Below are 15,059 nucleotides of genomic sequence, written 5' to 3'. Positions count from 1 at the left end.
AAACAGCAAATAACACCATTATGCTAGTGAAAATGAGGCATGGAGAAATCCCTAAGTCACTGACGCAGCTGGGAGTGAAAGCTGGACTCCCAACTCCCAGGCTAGTGTGTCCACCACTGTAAAACTCATCTTCTCTTAGCCAGTGGGGAAAGCAACCGAGTTCCCTTGGGGCAGCAGGGAATCCTGCAATTATTCTGTGTAATCCTACAATTATAAAACAGGGGTTTTACTAAGGGCGAAAGATAAATCCTATTGAATACACACAGCCTGTGAAAACCAAACCACAGCTGAAATAAGGAAACCAAAAGATCATGGTCTGTCGTTAATGAGATAACTTTAGCCTATTTGCACTTACCAGAGCAGTGTCAGAGAGCCATCACATTCACAAAAAAGCTCACCACAGACCATCTCACAGTCATTAACAGAGATACACCTCACAAGAGAAGGTACTACTCTATCACAGGTAAAAATGAGTTAAATATATATATATGTATATCGAGGCTAAACCCTGTGAATTTTATCAGCTAACAGAAAATCATTCCAGAATTAATTTCACCAATTTCTATTAACTCTTTACTGTTGGAGTAAATGAACAATCTGTGCAACTAAAAGTATCAGGAAGTGCCTCCAGAACGAATTGTCTGAGGTCATGATGTTTTTTCATCAGTGAGGAATTACAATCAGGGCCCTGTAGCGCTAATCAAATAGAAGTGATTGTGGTGAAGACAGAGGACATGGAAGAGTAAGAGAGAATTGGATAGGACTTAGGACAAGGAAGAGATAAAAAGGTGTTGTTGAATTAAACCTGCAGCAAGCATTCCTGACCTATTTATGCCAAGTTGATTAAGAAGGTGAGAAGTAACAAGCAAAGGAGGGAGATGATAGCTAACAGCTGATAATGAGAGGGTAAGTTTCGACACCGCGTGACTCTGCCCTGGAGTACACTTGGTGGGACTTTGCTCTATTTTAACCTTGTTTGTTTGTTTTTACTTCTTTTCACATTGGCCCTATCTGTCAAAAAAAAAAAAAAAGTGATTGCGATACCCATCCTTATAAAAGCACTGACATTTGGAAGCACATAGTGGTACTGGAAGAGATAGGCATTGTCTGCTCAGCTCCTCCATTGTGAAGGTCACCACCATCAGCAGGGCCAGCATCACCCCAAGTGAAGAAGGCAGCACACATGGAGCAGGGCGACTCCATCACCTGGCTCAGAGCTTGTGTGCAGCTGAACTACACACCCTTATCGGTGTCTGCTCCACAAATCCAATGTCAAGGTTGATCTGAAGGGCAGTGTGGGAAGCTAACACTCACAGACTCAAGGGCTGCACAGTGACTAATTTTGGAGTTAATTGAGGGCTGAGATTTCTCAGAGTTACCACACGTTTCAGCTTGAGTCCAAAACCCGACACCACACATTTTGGGGGTAGACCTGTGTGGTGCCGGGACTTGGACTCGATGATCCTTACGAGTCCCTTCCAACTAGGGATATTCTATGATTCTATGATTCTGATGCAGGCGGTAACTATTAGGAATAGAAAAGAAGTAGCTGGTAAGTCTGCATACGCTAGGTGGTTTACAGGGAATTTCACTTGGGTTCTTCACCAGCATCATAGCAGTGCTTTCCCCGCTCACTTGTATAGAAACCAAGCCTTGTGCGACTGTAACCAGGAGAAACAAAGCTGCTTAAATCAAGAAGCCATGAGTAAAAATTCAAGTTGCAAATTAACTGAGTGCCTAATGCTACATGCCGAAATTGGTTATCTGTAAAGAAATCAGCACAGTGTGACCTGAATTTTATTTCTTTAATAGACCATAAAGCACTTACTTCCAAATGGAATACATACTTAAATAATCACACTTAATTTTGTATTTTCACAAAATCTAAAAAAGAAATGACTAAGGTTCAACATGTTCAAAAGAAGCAATGTTTCACAGTCTGTCAATTACAGCTATAACAAGGAATTTCCAAAAATAGTTATTCAGAGGTGACTGTATTTCTGTGGTGAGCAAAGTGATTTCCATTATAGTTTTTGCCTTTGGCAGAAGAGTAAAATATTCACTGAAAGCACAGATTTCCCCTCCTTTTTTGGTTTGGTGGATTTTTGTCCAAAAACATTTCTTGCTAAATGTTCCTGGGTCACAAAAATTTCAGCAACACAATCACAATTTGTTTTCAATTGTTGGTAGATACGTAGAAAGTTCAGGACAGATTTTAGTGTGTTTTTGAGTTACAGAATAGATTGCAAGGAATCAGACACATGATTTAACATATGTTTGATCCTGTAGACAGATTTGAGCTTAGCAGTAAGCATGTGGCTAGTCTAATTTAGAGGAATTATAAAATTAGGCAGGACTATTTGCAGGCTTGGGTAAGAGATTTGTTTTTAGACTCACAGCATTTGAAGAATCTGATTGGATCTTTATTTCTGAAGGATTATTTCATTCATTTTGTTACATTAACTAGCTTACACCAACCACTTCCAAAGTGTCTAAGATAAGCATCTGCTCAGGACAACAAGTTTGGACTTTGCAATTCCTGTTGGTAGTGTCACAGCAGTAGATGCGTTGCCAGAAGTGAGCCACAGACATCTGATGTCAGCAGGACCCATGTTTTACATCCTGTGTCCCCTGACATGCCTGACCAGACACCTTATCTTGGTAATGCTGCCTCTGATAGAAATAAACTACCTTACGTTGCTATGGGAAATAGGAATGGCTTCTGCATTAAGGCATTGACCCTTATTAAATGTCTAAACAATTTGCATATCCCTTGTAGCATCTTTACTGCCTTAATATTTTCTAAGAAATTTCCCACTGACTTAAAAGATACCAGTATTTTATTCTACATATTTAAAATTATCTATTGCATACTCGATGGTATTAGCTATGTAGCACAGGAAACAGTGACAGCATAAGCTGCCAATACTACATGGATAACCTTAGCTTAACCTGTGCTATGGGATAATAATATATCTCAAAAAATGTTACAGGCTGAGAGTGTCAAATAAAGATATGTTTTTAATTAAAATAATAATAATAATAATATAACACTTTTTTCCCCTTTTTGTCCATAAATTATGTTTAGACTACCCTTAGAACATTTTAGTTCAACCTTTTACAAACATGTATCGCAACAGAATATAAAGGCTTCTTCATATGGCAGCATGTGCAATTGGGACTTACTATTTAACAAGGTTTTCATTTATAAAAGAGTTTAATCATGAAAAGGCAGATGTAATGGAGTATTTTTGCCAGAAAGATATCTTATCACCTTCTCTTGAAGTTCAGTATAGAGAAGTGACAAGGCGAAAGGGCAACTGATAACCACTTTCACCACAGACTTCTTCAATAATGTTTTATCTTGGATGGTTTCTTCTAAAATAGAAGTCCAGAAAAATGTTATAAAGATTATAAACCTTACTCTGCACTACAGTAAACTGACTGCTACATTAAATACAAACATTAATAGGTGTCATTTGTTATATTTTGCACGAAAAGTCTGTGCCTTTCTGATTTTTCCAGTTTAAGTTACTTCTTCCTTAGAGGCATTAGGCATGAGTGCAGCTGGTGTACAGGGAGGCAGCGTTTTGCTGCTGAGCTGCAGTTCCATTTCACACTGCTACAAGCATTGCCCAGCTTTTCTGAATCATAAAGCATGACAACCCCAACCACCTAACATGAAATTTCTTTATGAATAGGGCTTAATCCTCAATGAAAGGTCTAGAAATTTTTTTACTCATCAAACCCTTTATCATCAATTACTACTTCATGGTTAAAAACACCGTCTGGGCTTTTACTCTAACTTACATTTCAGAATTGCTTCAGGAAAGTTAAAAATGTCTTGAGTTAATCTATAATAAACCCACAGTCTTGTATCTGACAAGGCATGATAACTCATTGTGGTAAACGAAACTCCAACTAGCATGCTCAAAAAAACATTCCTGTTAAAAGAACATCAAATTTTCACCACATGCTTATACTGGTTCTGTAGCATTGAAAATTTTTTTCTTCTGCTTCCAAATGTTTAAATTCTCTAAATTCTCTTCACCTTTTTCTGCATGGTATTTTTCCCAGATCAGTTTCTTGAACAAGCTCTCCTTCAGCATAACACTTGAACTAGCACAAAGAAAGGAGCAGCACAGGGAGAGAAAAAAAATGGTAAAAACATTCCCCCAGAAGATATATCTGCCTAAACCAGATTGAGTGATTGCCTGATAAAGAAAATACTTGTAAAACATCCAGATACAAGCTTCTCATTTTTTTCATAATGTCGGAAGTAGACAGTGGATCTTCAGAATTTGGTAAAAGTGCATTAAAATACAGTTATTCCATTTAACACAAGTAGTGCTAACATGTTCCTAGCCAGTAATGTATTTTTTCCTAGTAAAGTCTAATAATTTTGGCATGAAGAGATTGACCTAAATATAGCTTCTGAAATTCAATAATGTCATGTTTAGAAATTAAGTTTCCTATTGGGTTTGCTAGGTTGCTGAAATAAAACATTAAAATACATTAAAGAAAATGTAGCATGTGTGTCAGTTTTAGCTTGGTTTTCTCCCTGGACTCCCACTGGCAAATCCCACAGCCAAGCCAATTTATTGTTTTTTTCCCCCCAGTCAGGGCTGGGACTAGAAAGCTAAAAGTATGTATAGCATAATACCATGGAAAGGCCAAGGATAATGAAATCCTAATGTCATAAAGGCAATAGTTTTTTAATATCCACCTGGAGAAGAATGAATCTGTATTTATTAGCATTCAGCAAACCTAAAGATATAGGACAATCAGTTTATCAGCTGGGCTAAAAAGCTGAATTCACACACAAGGGTAGACATTGTAATAATCCCTGGCACACCTGGTTAGATAATCCTGCTCCTGGTTGTAGGGCCTTCTATTTTCAATGCTCTGGTCTTATATAAACGGAGAGGCATAGAAGCATTCAAGAATTTGATAGGGCTCCTTTTTTTTTTTTTTTTTTTTTTTTTTAATAGCTTTACTGGAACCTTCCCGAGAGCGCGGAAACAGCATTTGTTGGAGAGCAAGCCTCATTAAAATAAATGACATTGTTGCTCCTTCCTCAGATAACTTTGCTCCTGTTTCAGTGGAGGTAGACTGGTTCTATTACTGGGAAACGGTCTCTATTGCCAATTCTGTGGTAGAGGAATGGCATTCTAAATTTAAAAATCCTTTTCTATTGATCTGTGTTTATCACATAATACTACACTGTCTTGCATTAAACAGCAGAGATACATTTTCATCCCTATGAAGGGAATTAAATGCCCAATTCTTATTATTGTTAATAGTTGTGTGCCTAATGCCCAGTGTGCCTTCCTGCAAACATACCCCCTTAATTGCCTAATGTGCAGTCTTGAGAGAAGCGGATTATTCAGCTTTATGTTTCTGCATTTGCAAATATACAGAGGAACCGGTGGCTGCAGCACAAAGAACAGATTTGTCAATTTGTTTATTTTCAAAACAGGACAGCACAGGGACCTTGTTCTAGCAACATTTGGCTATAGCACTGTGAAATTCTAAAAAAAGGAAGTATTTTAACATATGGATTTCTACAGTGTGGGAAGGCTTTGCTTTGCATTCGGGACTCCTTCCAATTAAACTGAATGTTAGCTCAGCCCATTTAAAATGCATATAAACTGTACTTACGGGTTCCCAGTTATGCCTACCCTCCTTCTGAAAGATACCACAAAGGACATGACCAGAACTGCAGCAGTGTTTTAACCCTGAAGTTTACAGCTGGGTTTCCATTTTTTTTCTTTGGCTGGAAAAAAAAAAAAATGTAGGTCCCTAAAGACAGTACTTAGCACTGTTTTTCAAAACAGCTGAGGGAGATGTAATGAAAAATGTACATTCTGAGAAATGATTACAGCATTTAAGAATTACAGCAGGATGAAAACAGTTCTGATCATGTTGAGCAGCCCACAAGGAGCTTGATTAACTTCAGCAGGACTAAACCTGGTGTCATGTTAGTTCCCACAATGAAAATATAAGAATTGAGCTGTATTAAGTGAAACTTAATGTTAAGAATTATACATTTCCAAATACATTCCAAGGTTGGAAATAATTCTGAAAGCTTCATGCATGTGGTTTCAGAGTGACCGTATTTTGGAATCCAAAGTTTATTGGAGTCTGTAAAGTAATAAGTCACTCCATCTGTGGTAAAATCTTGTGGCTGAAGTTCTCTTGTAAAATAATAAAGACACTTCAAATAGGTTTCTCAGAGAAGCTGTCATGAGATTCATTTAGTGCAGATCAATCTGTCTACATTATCTCTATTCACACATTCAAACCACCTCCATTGTGAGAGGAAAAAAAAAAAGAAAAAAAAAAAAGCACAACCCAGAAAAACATATAAACAAATAAATATATCCCTTTTCCTGTGCTTTGACAAAAGCAGAACTATTTCCTCCCAGAGAAGCTGCAGATAAGTAGGTGGCTAATGGAAGAAGCGTACATCAGACAGAAGTCTCTAGGGTAGCAAGGGTGACAAGTCGCTTCCGTAGAGGCATGCAGAGCTATATCCTGAAACTTTTGGTGTCTCAAAACTGAGTAATCCTTCTATGTTTTCATCTGGGGGGGGACTGCTTTGCACAGAGAGCCCTGCTGTGTGCGTCAAATTGTGAGGAAATCTGTCTGTCAATGAGCTCTGCCTAGGAAAGTAGTTCTTGGCTGTATTCTCTCTTGCTTGTTGCTCCTGGGGCTCACCTCCACTTGAAAAGATCCATCCCGCGGCACACAGCATCACCATGTCCATATGCCATCATTAGGTAGAGAGAAGGCCATTATTAGCTGCCTCGTGTCATCAGGGCTGAGGCAGGCCAGAGGTTTACGGCCCTCACATCTCCTATTTGCATGAATATTTCTCTCATCTCTCAGATGGGGCAATAGCGTACTGAGAAATAAACCTCTTTTCTCTGCCATATCCCTGTAAGTGAGATATCCTCATTAGCAACTGCATGAGCCAGTCAGTCAAAGTTTTCCCAAATGCTTCTTAGTATCAGCTAAGTCGCATAATATTAATACCACAGATGTCTGCTACATCTCTATGGGATTTTAGTAAAGAGAGAATGCTATTAAAAGAGATAGTGTGGCTTTCTCTTCATTTGTTCTTACACTATTCCCATTAAACATGAAGCAGTCCCTCCTGCCACATCCATCAAGCACGGCTATCCAGGACCTGACGTCCATAGCCACATGCAGAAGTCCAGCCCCCGAAAAGCCAGCTGGGTGCCTGCAGGGTGGTGTAATGGTATTGGGAGTCTTTTCAGGTTGTTAGCTACAAACCAGCTCTAGCTGGCGCCAGCCAAAAATGGTACCATTGCCTCTATTAAGTGAGTTGGCACTTTCTCTCCACAGTCCATAGCAGAAAAATCATTATCCATGCTGGCACCCATTAGAGCCATTACTGCCCTCCTCATTGTGAAGTCCCAGCTTTCCTAGGTCTCCTAAGATATGTGTACTTCTCGGGAATCCCTCTACCTTATGGGTGTAACTGGAGAAGAATTATGGTTGGAAAAGGGGAAGCACAAGGCAACACTTGTCTGCACGAAAATAGATTTTTTCCTTTGTACAGGCAGGAGTGAGCCAACCCAAATCTACATGAGCAAAATCTGAAGACTCCTCTAGGCTCCCAGTACTACTCTACCTCCAACAGGATACAAAGTGATAATTTATCCAAACATTGAGACAGAGCTCCTCCGCTAGCATAAACAGGAGTTTACCCATTGGCTCTGGCCCTCCTGAGAACAAACTCCCATTGACTGATAAGTGATCCTGAGGATAAGGCACTATTGTTGGACTGTTTCTAAGAGCTGGCCTTCATAAACTAATCCTTTCATGGGTGCCATAGGCACCACATTCTTAAAGCACTAAATTCACTTGAGAAATCCCACAATTAAGGAAGCAAATTGACTTACCGTTTTCAGCCACGAAGATTTTATTTTACCAACCTGTATTCAAAGTGTGCAAATCTAGGCACAAAAAGATTAACAGTACACAAATAGGTGAAACGGAGGTGGGGCTACCCAATGTGTTTTCAAATCAAATTTACAAAGAAATTCCATGTGCTCAAGGGCAATTATAGTCATGCAACTGTAGGTGACTGAAACCCATGACTAATAAAAATTAAATTGGCCCAAAATTAATCATATGCAGCAGGAATGATTTGATTCAACTAGATTAGTTGCTAAAATGCCTCTGGAGGGTTGGATTAGCAGAAGATATACCCTTCTATCTCAAGGCTCAGGGAGCAATATCTTACAAAGGCAAATTAACAATAGAATACATTAGCTAGTCCTCTCTTGATCTCTGGAATGAAGAAGAAAGTGGGGGAAAACATGACTGTGTGTGTAAGGCAGTTCCTGCATTTTCAGTTCTTTCATCAAACTTGCTGCAGTAGCAAGCAAGAAATCACTCAGTAGTAACTATAGCACCCCCAGTTTTGCAATATTTGACAATAAAAATTGGATCATCAGGACAGACTCCTGATATTCAGGACAAGGATGGTTAATTCAACTTTAGATCAAGGAGAAGGGATAAAACTAGCTCTCTTATCAGAGTTCCTCCAACCTTCTCTTCCATCTTGTGTGCTGTAGCGTGTGGTAGCCTAGCAGACCCACTGGATGGGAGTGCCTGGTGGTGTGTGTGTTAAGCCACTAGTCAGTTCCTTTGGCCAACTGGCATGCTCAGGCAGAATTCTGTAAAATTTGAAAGGAAACCTTATCTTGTGCATGAGACCACACTTGAAGATTTGCTGTTCAGATAGAGAGTCAATCTGATCTTGAGGGTGGCTGCAGAGCATCCCTCAGAGCACAGCAGAAGGCAGTGACCAGCATCATCATGCTTCCCACTGCCAGTACCTGAGGTACACATACCTCCTCTGGTGAACAATGGTCTAACTTTCTTTGGTGTCTTATATGCCTTTACTGCTTCTGAATGTAAGCCAAGGCACTAAGGAAGAAAATGGTGTGCAAAGACAAAATGCTGCAAACAGTTCCCTTTCTGAGTTTTTTTTTTTCTTTCCATAATGTCGTTCAGTTTACATGAAATTCAATCATATCATCCATAGCATTTCATATTTATTTGCAGGTTTAATTAAACTTGAGTAGTCCCACTTCACATTGTATGACATGTTTATCTCATAGTTATGGATCCTTGCTCAATGGTCTACTGGAAAGTTTCTCTAGCAGTGGGTCTCCCTGATGTCCAGGAAAATTGATACGCTTTCAGATTCCTAAGCAGTGTGGAGCAGAGGCAGCAGACACCATGGCACTCTTCCAGTGTGTCCAGAAATACCACAGGTTGTCTAAGGGTTGCATTTTGTGAATTCCTGCCAGTGAAATAGTCCCATTTATTCTAGTGTAATTTACAGTATACCAGCAGACAGAATGGTAAAGAAAAACAGCCTAGATATTTCTACTACCCCATTCTTATCTCAGAATGCAGTGTTAGATATACACAGGTTCTTGTTTTAGCTTTCCTTGCTATGAAGCTTTATTGGTTGAATAAATTGAATAAGTATAACCAATGGATAATGGATAAACGAAAAAAATAAATAAATAAAAAAGGCAAGAAACCAACCAACCAAAAGACTTCACAGTGATCTCAGAAGAAGATGGGGCTAGCCATTGTATATCTAGACCCAAGGATCAGCCTATATGTCTCCAACAGTGCTTTAAAAGACTTTCTTCTCCATTCTGCCTGGTAAAGGTACACAGCTGGATGTCCATCAGAATAAATGTCCCCAGGGCTAACTTCTAAACATGGGAAAAACATAATCATGATATCCCATGGTTTGGCCTGGACTTCCTGTGCTTATTTGTAGCAACTCCCACTGCCACCCTTTGTCTTGTAAATAAATAATTGTACAGAATAATTTCCTTTACCATAAAACAACAGTATGGTTCTGATAACTTTTGGAGTGGTCTGTACCCCCATCAGTCATTCAACTGTTCCATGGAACCAATCAGCTAAAGAAAAAAAAAAAAAAAAGACATTTTTTCTTTAAGGCTGCACTGCCAAGATGAAATTTTTGCTATAAATAGGCAAAATATGCATTTAGTTTTCTCAACAGCTGGCCCTAGCACTGCATAGGAAATTCTCCAGCATCTGACATAGACTAAAACTGTAAAACTATTGTGACTTTCCAGTTCACTAAAGTCTTTCAGTTTACTTACCCATACAACAATGACATCAATCCCATAACCCTTTCGCTTTCCCTCCCAGGGCATATAAAAATAATCCCTGCCATTCTCAAATGCTGGTTAGGAACTGTAACTCTAATGAAACTGTTTTTTAACATAGCTGGCTAGGTTGCACAGTAGTTGGTCACTATGCTAGAAGCTGTTTTCAAATTTGATCCTAATATGGTTTGACTGAATTCAACCAGAATATGGACAGGGCCTCATTTATCTGAACTCTGATTTATAGTAAATAGAAAGAATTCAGATTTCATTTATATAAATCCCTGAAGATGCACAATATACATAAATTCACTCACCTGTTTGTGTTGCTTTTTATAAACCTAGGCAAGGCTGATGTCTCCAAGAGTATCTGTAGGAAAGCCTAGGGAAGAAAATAGAAGTACTGATACATACAGACGATTTTTTAATGTTAGGAAGGGATTCAGCTCAAGTAGCAAACACTTATTTTTATGAACAGTCCTATTAAGGAGATTTCATGACATTAAGAAAGCTTCATTATTATAGCTTTCCTTGAAATCACTATTGAATCAAATATAGCCGCAAAGCCTTCAGTGTGTTTGGTACTTATGCTTGAATCATCTTTTACATTTTTCATAAGTCACAATCCAAAGAGAGTAAAAAAGATGAAGTCCATATTTAAAAATTATGTCAAGGGCAGAAATCACTCTGCAATTAAAATCATCTTTTTTTAATCATATTCCTATGCAGATCAAAATATGTCTACTGTAAGCATGAGCTCTATCTTCTCCCCTTGTAGGAATTTCTAGACAAGATTTTATGTCTTTCACACATCACACTTGACATATATTTACCATGCTGATGGTATCCAACATGACTTACAGAGAATCAGAGAGAAATGTAAGCTGGAAACCTGCTTTCAAGGTTCAGTCAGGTGGTTGAGGACCTTGCTCAGTCACACTCTGGGTATCTCTGAGGAGGGTTTTCACATACTCTCTGGGCTCCTGTTCCAGTTCCAAACCAGAGATGGATTCTTCCCCTAAGCATCCTTGCATGCTGCCTTATATGCCTTAGATTTTTGGTATTCAGTCTGCAGTGTTATAGGCAGCCTTTTCACACCCAGCTCCATACCCAATATGCCAGGGCAGTTTTCCAGAGCCGCTGCCACGGTATCTTCCCCTTGTTACTCTCACATTGTTTTTTCATGCTGTTTCTTGCAAGCACCCCCAAACCCCAATGGCATTGTTGTGGTGGTCTGTCATGGGAAATGACTGCTGCTGGTGTGACAACCACCCCTTATTTCTCCCCTTTCTTCTCTAGTTGTAGCTTTTGGATTACATTAGAGGACCAACAATGTGCATGCACAAAGCTCCACTACCAAGCAGCATCCAGCACCCGCCTCTCATCAAAGCATGCTCCAGCCAGTGCTAACAGCCTCATCAGTGGGAACAACCAGCAAGGAGTTTGTGCAAGATCTGGTGAAAACTACAAAGACCGTGGGAAAATTACTGTGGGGGAACCCTGCTGTGGAGGACAGGGAGAAATGTTCATCTGGAGACACTCATCACTTCCCTTCCTAGCTGGCCTGTGAGCAGTTTCCCTTGTAACTTCTTTCCATCTGTTTCTTTCATTGCCCTTTTCTTATATTTTCCCCCCAAAGTAATTTTCATCATCAGGATTGATGTACACCATGGACACTATGGATGGACCTTGTTAATGTCTTTGTGAATTTGAACCTGTCTCAGCACCCTTTGTGCAAGAGCCTGGTAAGAATTTCCCTTTCTGCAATTTGTCAGTGCTGTCTCCCATCCTTTTTCTGTGTACATCAGACAGGAGTTGAGCTCTGTGCTCTCTGCAACCTTTCTTTAGGTAATAGAAGACTGCAATTAGACATTCACATACAAAAATCTCTTTGACTTTCCTCACATGTCACATACTCCAGTCTCCTCCATGTCTTAGCAGCTCTCCTGCAGACTTCTTCCAGTTTGCTGACAACTCTTTTTAGGTGTCCCTTGACCAGACACAGAAATTCAAGTGCAGCTTGTGAGTACTGAGCACGGGTGAAATTCACTTCACTTAACTTGCTGGATGTTTTCTTGCTAACACAACCCAGGAAGGGGCTAGCTTTCATCCCCACAACAACAAACTGCTTTCTTATTTAACCGACAAGCAGGATGTCAGGGTCCTTTTCTGTAGTACTGTTGCTTCCTCAGCATGCCAAGCCGTATACCCCAAACTGGTATCACCCTCAACCTTGCAGAGAAGGAGCCTTATTCATGCCATCCCATCACCAAACTTGTTGATGAAGATGATGAAGAGTATCAGCAACAGCATCAGCCCCCTAGGAAAAACACACGGTTCTGCAAGTTGAATTTCAAGTCATTACCTACTGCCACTCTACAGTATGTCAAAAGCTTTGCTAAATGTGAGGCAAACATCCACTACTCTCCACTTAACCACAGAGCCAGAGATCTCACCAAAGAAAACATTCAGACTGGTCGAGCACAGTTTGCCTTTGGTAAATCTGTTCTGGTTGTCCCCAGTCTTCAGAGTTCTGTCTGGTATTCCCTGTTGCTGCAGCATGGTGTCTTCAACTCAGCCAGGCTTTGACAAAGACAGCTGAGATTCCTTATTTTCTATAGTTAATGTTTTAGCTTGAGCTAGCTTAATGACAGAGCGAAAACTGTAAAGATCTTAAAAAATAATGGCTTACTTAAATTTTCTTAATTTTTTCACCAGGAGTTTTTCAGAAGCTGCATAACACTGCACTGCCTAAAAGGGACACCTTCATTTGCACCCTTTAAAAGAGTGGGCCTATGTTTTGTAAAGCAAGAATGCCCTTCTTTCAGTGCCTAAGACAACAAAATAAATGAAATTTTAAGGGCTGTATCCTCACTTGTTTACATCAGTGGATGCCCTTTAGCTTTAGTGTAACTGTACTAGCTTATGCCAAAGGATGATCTGGGCCCAGGTTTCTATTTCCAGCTGGGTTTTGCTCATGTGAATGTAACAGTTCGTTTGGAACATATGGAAGAGGTGGGGGAGGGAGTTCCTGCTCACACAACTCCTGCAGCTAGATTGATTTTTGCTAAAACTTAAAAAATAACCAGCACATATCATGTGTGACAGTCACTGTCCTGCATATCCGATACGAATTATATTGTGTAAGAAAATCTGAGTGTTAATATTTAGTAGTACAGCAGCTATGATATGCAACACTTAACCTGTCTGGGAATACGGTTATTTCCATTTTCATAGTAATGGGATATTCTATCCCAAGATGTGTTGAGAGAAAACACAGTAATGGGTTTTTATGTGAACACCTGGAGGACCAATTTATACAATGGAACAGGACCAGAATTATTTGATTAAATGCAAATCATCACTGTTGTAAACAATACAAGGAGGGAGTAAACCAAAGCCTAACACAAAATAATGAGAGAAAAATAGGTTTTTCAGTGTCTGAAACACACAGGTCAGATCATGCAGCTCCCACAGTTTCTGTTAACACAATTTTACAGTAGAAAAGTTTTTGTTGTTAAATCAAAACCAACCTTCATCTGATCGACTGGAAGAGATGTATTGCATTACTGAGCATGCTCTCTAGGTTCAGGAAAGTATTCCTAGCTTTTATTTACCTACCTAATTTCCCACTGAAATCAACTAGGAGTATGAATACTGTACAATTTGTTGGATTTGAATGATGGCACATGAATCCCTTCTACAAAAGGTGTTGAGCTGGGAGCTTTTCCTCCAGAAATGAAAACAATGGGTATATCCCAAGAGAAAAGGAGAGGACATCTTATATTTCACAGTCCTTGCTTGGCTGTGGCACATTCCCATGCTCCCAGTGAGAAGCTAGGATGTTTAGACAAGCTGTATGTTAGGAGCTAGAAGGCGGTTTACAATTTAACAGCAAAAACATTGCAAGCTATCAAAAAACACAGTGAGAACATGAGTTAAGTGCTTATAAATACCCATTTCCTGTAAAAAAGCTTTAATGCAGACATAAAGCTGCTTGCTTCTGTCCTTTACTGTATTTTCATAGCATTTCCATGGGCAGGACGGCAGGAAAGAGAAGTGCCAGTGTGGGACCATGCCCCCAAGTTTCTCTACAGTTCTGTGTTTAGTTGTCTAAAGTGAAGTGCCTGAATTTGAAAAGTGCAAAACACAGCTCCTCTCTGGTACTGTTCACATTTGTAAGAACTGCAAGAATGTGACCGCCTCAGGAAACATTTCTTTTTTTTAATTCTTTTTTTTTCCTTTTTTTTTTTTCCTTACTTCTAAGCACTCACAATCTATATTTAGGTGCCTATTTAGATACTAAACAAGTTTTAAGATATCAGCTTTCATGCTCAGCTTGAACACTTTTTTTGTGATAATATATTTAGCTGGGTCAAATGTATTCCTGAAGTAATCTGGTCTATTGTGCTTACAGTCTGCTTAACTTTTATTTTCTGATTATTTCTTCTTTGGTTTACTTTTGTTTTTCTACCCTGTGGCAAATAAACAATTCTTTCATTGAAGATAACTGGAATTGAGTGTGAAGACTCATATGTATTACTCAACTAGGGTGCCTCAGAGCAAAGGGAACTACCTTCCTTTTTCTCTTCTCTCACCAACCACTCTTGTTATAGTGCAGTGTCGTTATTATCATGGCATGACTCAGAGAAACAGACTAAGAGACGTTTTAGCAGGCAGGATAAACAACTTCTGAGGAACTTGGGCCCTGTTTCTGTCTTTTATGCATCCTTTTCAACCCCTAGCTGGGCTTTTACCAGATGCTCTTTTCAAATCTCATGAGTTATGGGGCTTCCCTATATAAGAAGCAGCTCAGAATTCACTGCTATCTTCTTTCTCCAGGGAACCCTGGAAAAAATAAGA

Source organism: Cygnus atratus, chromosome 2 (genome assembly GCF_013377495.2).
Source record: "Cygnus atratus isolate AKBS03 ecotype Queensland, Australia chromosome 2, CAtr_DNAZoo_HiC_assembly, whole genome shotgun sequence".
NCBI classification, from domain to species: domain Eukaryota; kingdom Metazoa; phylum Chordata; class Aves; order Anseriformes; family Anatidae; genus Cygnus; species Cygnus atratus.
This window is presented reverse-complemented; position numbering follows the sequence as displayed.